This window comes from Dipteris shenzhenensis, chromosome 16 (genome assembly GCF_047967505.1).
Source record: "Dipteris shenzhenensis isolate YYH24624 ecotype China chromosome 16, Dip_SZ_1.0, whole genome shotgun sequence".
Lineage (NCBI taxonomy): Eukaryota > Viridiplantae > Streptophyta > Polypodiopsida > Gleicheniales > Dipteridaceae > Dipteris > Dipteris shenzhenensis.
The window spans coordinates 43571548-43578049 of NC_141611.1; positions in this window are offsets into that span (position 1 = coordinate 43571548).

A 6502-nucleotide genomic window follows, 5' to 3' on the forward strand; every position below is an offset into this window, starting at 1 on the left:
AGGTATGTGGCTACTATGTGCATTTAATTGAGGGAGGGGCCAGGCTAGTTATCATTGCAGTAGGAAGATTCAAGAGAAGGGAGCTTCTTGGAGAAGTTTTTGCTCTCTAGAAGCTTCTTCTACCTAGAGGCTGCTATAAAGAGCAAGCTAGTCTAAAGGGAGAAGGGTAGAGGAGAAGGGGGACTGTGAAAGCCTCCTATGAAGAAGGAGAATAAGAGGGGAGGGCTGAGTGGAGGGAGAGGGAGGGGAGAGAGAAGGAGGGCTGAGCGTAGGGGAGAGGGAGGGGAGGGAGAGGGAGGCAAGAGAGGCTGAGTGCATGGGAGAGTTGAGCACAGCAAAGCGGGAATGGAGACGATAGCGAGCCTGATCATAGATGGAGGGGAGGCAAAATTACATGAATTAAGTGTAGGTTAATCCAAATGAGGGGCACAATGATGTCGAATTAGGGCTAAAACTACCCTATATATGTGATGCACCCAAATTGTGCACACAGGTGTCCATCATTGTTTGCACTTGCTAGTCTCCTTGAGGTGGTTCTAAATGACTACATGCACATGCTCCTTTCTCACACACTCACATCATTGGCCATTGCTTCAAGCGGAATTCCATGCAGAGCTTTGACTAACAAAAGGCAACCTTTTTTGGTGCCCATTATTGACATGAAAATCGGCAAAGTTGCAGTCTTTGCTCAATGATCTAGTGATGTGAAAATCCCAAGAGACTATTAGGTAAATGATTATTAGAGACTTGTGGCCCGGGATCTACTTATGGGAATGTTATATACTACATCATTTTAGTGCCCATTGTCGGCTTAGGGATGATAATCAGAGCCTTTACTCTAGAGAGGTTTCTACAAGTTATAAGTCATCTGTTTGCACTTTTTCTTGCTATAGTCCTAACATGTTTCACCCGGTTCAAACTATGAGTAGCTTCGTTGTTTGTTACTATAAGTAGAGAACCTACCTTTGATGATCCTCTAGTAGGGCAAAGAAAAGAGAGAGAGCTTCCCACAGGGAATAGATGGACTAACAACTGCCCTTGGTAGGGATTCACGAACTCATTGCCCTCCGTTGCAACACCACAAGTTATACTATATTCTATGAATAACTCTTAGTTAATGTATAGATGCTTGCTTTTCTTACATTTGACTACTCCATATCGTGTCTCTTTCTATTTTGCTGCTTGATATGGTGCCAATCTCATTGCCTCGACCATTCTATATGAGCATTCCTTTTGGACACATACTAGCTAGAAGACTCTATTCCCAGCTACGTGTTGTACATGGAGTTGCTAATAAACGTAGAAAATGTGCTCGAAACGGTTGTAGTGTTGTAGCACAAGGGTTTTGCATGCTATGAGTTCTTGTGTGAGCTAAGGGGCATTCGACCACCTTGAGATGTTCTTGGGAGGGAGATGTCATCAATTCCTCTGCTAGATATCAGTATGCCTTGTCAATGGCAAAATGATGATCACCTATGAACTACTGGGTCATTACCACTATTGGTTGTCTTGAATTATAAAAACTAGAATGCTTGGCCTGCTAAGTATATTGTAAGTAGCTAATAATAGGCCAGTTAATCTAATGGCTTAGAATGTGCCACATGGCTTCGTAGGATTTTAGAGTTTCATAAAATGCTCTAGTATTGGCCAAGTAAAGACATAATGTCATTTTAGTATACATTATTTCCTTCATAAATATGAATGGAAAAGGATTTTTATAGCTTGTTGAAGTTCATTCCATATATGGCAAATCATATTTTCATATAGGATGTTTTTATGGCTATATACTTTGTAGACTTCGAGTATTTTTCTAAAAAACCATTAGAAGATCATTACATTGGTTTATACTAGAATATCTTGTGGCCATTACAATGTATGGTTGGATTATGTATATGCTTGATGGCACAGTTTACTATCTCACAAGCTATGCATGATGATGGATTTTTATTAAAATTAAGAATTCTTCAAATTTCCTTTGAAAGCTTATTGGTTTCTCTTGCACTTGAGTTTCTCCCATACTTTACATTATCATAAAGAAAAAAAGGGGGGAAAATTGCTCAGGAGTTCCTCAAGGATGGGCTACAAGATTGTATGTATGGAGAAAGGATGTTAGGCTTGGGTCTACATTGTTCCTTCTTGGAATTTCTTTGTACTATCCCCATGATTTTTCCTACATTGGATTGGAAGGACAAGGTACCATTACTTGTTATGTTTCTCATTGACTATTTAGACTTGTCTAACGATGCAAGAAAATGTACTTTTTCAAGGATATTTGAAAAGGCTAATGGAGGGGGATCACCTTTGCAATCTTTACACTTGGGATCTTTTCGAGCACATTCCCCTAGAATTGATTGTGGTTTTAAAGATTTGCTAGGTTTATGGAAGGAAGTAAGGATAACTATGAAATAGATTAGAATCAAGGAGCATTATTGGCAAGAGTTTGGAGTGAAAGGGGAAGGAACTGCTATGTTTGCATAGAATAGAACAAACCTTGAGCCCAAATATCATTACACTAGTTGCATACACACCCCATTCAGTTGTGAAGGCCGTTTTATGTTGATCATGCAGAGCGATGGACACTTGATTGTACCCAGAGAATTCATCTAGGAAGCTATATGCTTCCTTTTTTGCTACCCTTTCTAGGACATGTTCTGTGAATGGCTCATGAACGGCAAGGGGTAGTGGTCACACCTCGTGGTAGCATTGACTTTTTTCATATCCATGCATACTCAAATCTTTCTATTCTTCTTTAGGAATATCACAATGGGTGACACCTAGTCTGTATGCTTGATCTCATAGATCAATCCTACATCTATGAGTTTTTGGATCTCCTCTCTCACTATGAGCGCATATTTGGGATTCATAGGATAGGGACATTGATGCACCGGCCTGCTATCTCGTCAAGCATGGGTATCGTGTGCTACATGACTTCAGTGGGTAGAGAGTGGGCACACCCTTTATATCTATGTATTTCTAGGCCATACAGTCTTTGTACTCTTGAAGGAGGGCTATTAAAGCATTCTCCTCATTGGAGGTGAGATCATCTGTGATGAATACCAGTTGGGGGTCTTGACCTTCCGGTACTAGGTTTACCTCCTTAACCCAGGCTGGCCCATCATATCCTTGGAAGCACCCGTCTTCTTGATATCTCTTGGCATGTTGGTATAAGATCTTGCAATCCTTGATCGTGTAGGCCTTGTAGTGGGCTGGTACCTATTGTAGATCCTCCTTCTCTTTACCTTCCTCTTCCACTCCTCCTTGGAGGGTAGTCCTCTTAGCCTTAGTAGAAGCCTTCAGGATTTTGGATGTTGGGAGCTTCGGACTTGAAGGGGGCTCTTTGATGGCACTTATGGAGCCGACTGGGGAGGTAACCTTGCTTACCCTTGCTTCCCAATCAGAGGAAAACTCATGGTGGGCAGTAGTGGCACCAACATATGCTAGCCAGTGGAGGTTTGATTTGACTCTTCTATCCCCTTGCTCACCTCACGGGGTTTGAGCATGTTAAACATCTTGAGGGGAGCCACCGGGGTCAACCCCTCGAGTTCAAGCATTGTCACTTTGGAACTCTATTCTCTCTGGGACATCAATGTTTGCTAGAATGTGTATCCAATTCTAAGATTACTCTAGCTTCGGAAGAGGGGCATACCAAAATTCATCTGCTTCCCTCTCATCTTCTTCTTTTCCATAGGGTTGGAACAGTTTTAGGGATGTTGTCTAGTTGGTTGTGTCAAATTCTACAGCAAATAGTTGTCCTGATAGTGGGTGGGTCTTGTAGTCCACTCGCATGATTTGCTCCTCATGCTGCAAATAGATGTTGTCAGTGCGCCAATTGTGTATGAGTCTGAACATTTATAAGAAGGGCCTACCTAAGATGGCTTCATATCTCGACTGCTGGGGTAAAGTCCATGACTATGAACCTGTGAAGCCAAATATCTTAATGTAAATACCAGTGAGGACTCCCAAGGGTTCCGCAGTTCCACCTTAGGCTTACTTCACTACTAGGTGGGTTTGATCGAGCATAGGTTTTCCCCATTTCAGCCAGCATTCCTTGGTACAGACACTCACTCCCGCTCCCCCATCCAAGATGGCATCAACGTTTTGGTTTTGGTAGGTTATGGGGATAGCCACATTAGTATCATCACCTTCAGAGTATTGGCCCAACTTATTGATGGGGACCTTGGGTAAGTTCTGACCTTCCTCTTGCAATTGATCAGCTTTGGGGCTGGTAGGTCTTGGGGGCTGGAATCGTCTGTTCATCCAGTTTGATAGGTCTCGCCAGAGGGTAGAATTCTCTCTTAACGAGGAGGCAATCATCATCTTTACCTTGATAGAGAGGAAGGCTACCAACCCAACACTATCACATGGTTCCTAAGAGGTCTCTCTACCCAATGATAGCAGATACTTGAAACCATAAATGTCTCTTTCTTGTAGGTTCTGCAACACTAGGTCCTCTTGGAACATCCGCGCTGCATCAAGTCTGGAGCTTTGGAATTATCAGAGCTGGAACGTTCCTCTTCTTTTACCCTTTCTCACCCTAAGTGCCTTTGCTCCTCTGTGAGTCATCAGGTGGACTGGGTGGATGGTATCCAAATCCCTGCTAGCTGTGAGTCTATTCTCGAACTTTTCCCGGCAGTCCTATACCGAGTCCTGAGCCTCTATCACATATCACCAGTCATGGTGGAAAGAGTGATGGTGACGGTGACTCTAGCAACCATTGCAACAGGGATTTCCAGAAGGACTTTGTTGGAAGGAGGCTCCCTTACTCAAAGGTGGATGAAGCAACTTCAACAACATTCAGCATTGATGACTGCGGTGGCTTCTCCAATGATGGTGGCAGTATCCGAGGTGGTGCCGGTGTCAGCACCAGAAGCTTGCACAATGATCTCCGAGTCTGCAGTTGCTTCACCAGCATCCTAGGTGTTGGGATGGCCTCGTAGAATAAAGATAGGAGATGTCCAAAATGCAGGTTGCTTTTGGACAGGCAAGATCGAAGATGTCCGAAATGCGGAGATGATTTTGGACAGGCAGGAGAAACAACAAAGGATGTTTCGATAGGCATTTTGACTAATGACAGTGTTTTTTTCTCAGTGTTTTTGGAATGAGATGCTTTGTAATTCATGTGTACTGAGTGAAGGGTGAGAATTAACTTACCAAACCTGGTTCTCTGCCGAGGTTATTCCTAAAATGATTGTTGCACATACACTAGGCATCTAACTTCAGGTCCGAGGATGTGCATGTGTGGTTCACACAGTCCACCGTGAGTGCCATGTGTTATTGCATAACCATGCGGGTTAGCAACAGTGACCAAGAGGGGTGTGCAAGGGTTGGTTAACCGCAAGGGTTGGTGAATCAGATCTCCAAGTGGTTGAGTCTTCAACGGCCACTTTCCTAACCGTCACATGGTTCTGTGCGCATGCTATTACTAGCATTCTGATGTTCTGTACATAGTTGTTGTGCAAGCTATTGCTCCAAAATACATTGATCTTCGGTGTTTGTCTCTATTGCATTATCTATATTCCGTTCTCATGGATGTTACACTATCATTTATCTTTATTTCCCATAGTTACGGGCGTGTCTAATAGTGCATCTAACAGCACATCTATTTGTGCATGTATTGACGCATCTATTAGCACATTTGTATTGAGAAAATACAGGCCCGTCTAACACTGCGTCTAACAGTGTGTCTATTTGTGCATGTATTAGCGTGTTTATTAGTGCGTCTACGCTAAGAATTAGACGCGTATTTAGATGCAAAACAGAGAATATAGAAAGTGAGATTTTGGTGTAGGCTGGTAAATGTACATCACTGCTTTCCAAAAATTACCCATGATTACCAAAGCACATAATTTTAATAAAAACATCAATGCTTTTTTGCAAACCCACATATATAAAAATTAAGTGAGGTGAGGAGAATGAGACAATATGTAAAATAGTTTTGCCAATATCAATGATGGGCTATGGTTCAATATCATCCTCAATGAGATCAACCCTTGCCAAACTATCTACTTCGAAATCCAAACAAGTGTTTAGATCTACAAATACATTCAACCCACTACTACTTGTACTACTCATGTGCTCATCAAAATCAGCATCACCAATGGTAGGCTCGTCCTCACGAGTAATGGCCTCAATATCTGTATCTCCTATCTCATGATCATCCTCCTCTCTCGTATCATGGTCATCATCACCTCCATGGCCATGATCATCCTCCATACGCTCCATATTAGTAAATGTACTATACATCACTTTGGAACGTGGCATAATAGGTATGACATGCCACCATCTATAATTATCCACCATTGGTTGATAGACAACCTAATTCAAACACAAATACAATCATGTTATTTTCCTTGCATCGAAGGTATCAAATATTTAAAAGTGAATATTTTTATATGTGTGTACAGTATTTGTTCATATTGTTAAGGTAGTACTAGTGTGTCCTTCTTACTTTGCCAAAACTTTGTGGAGTCAATAATTACAAAGCCACTTGCATGGCATTTGA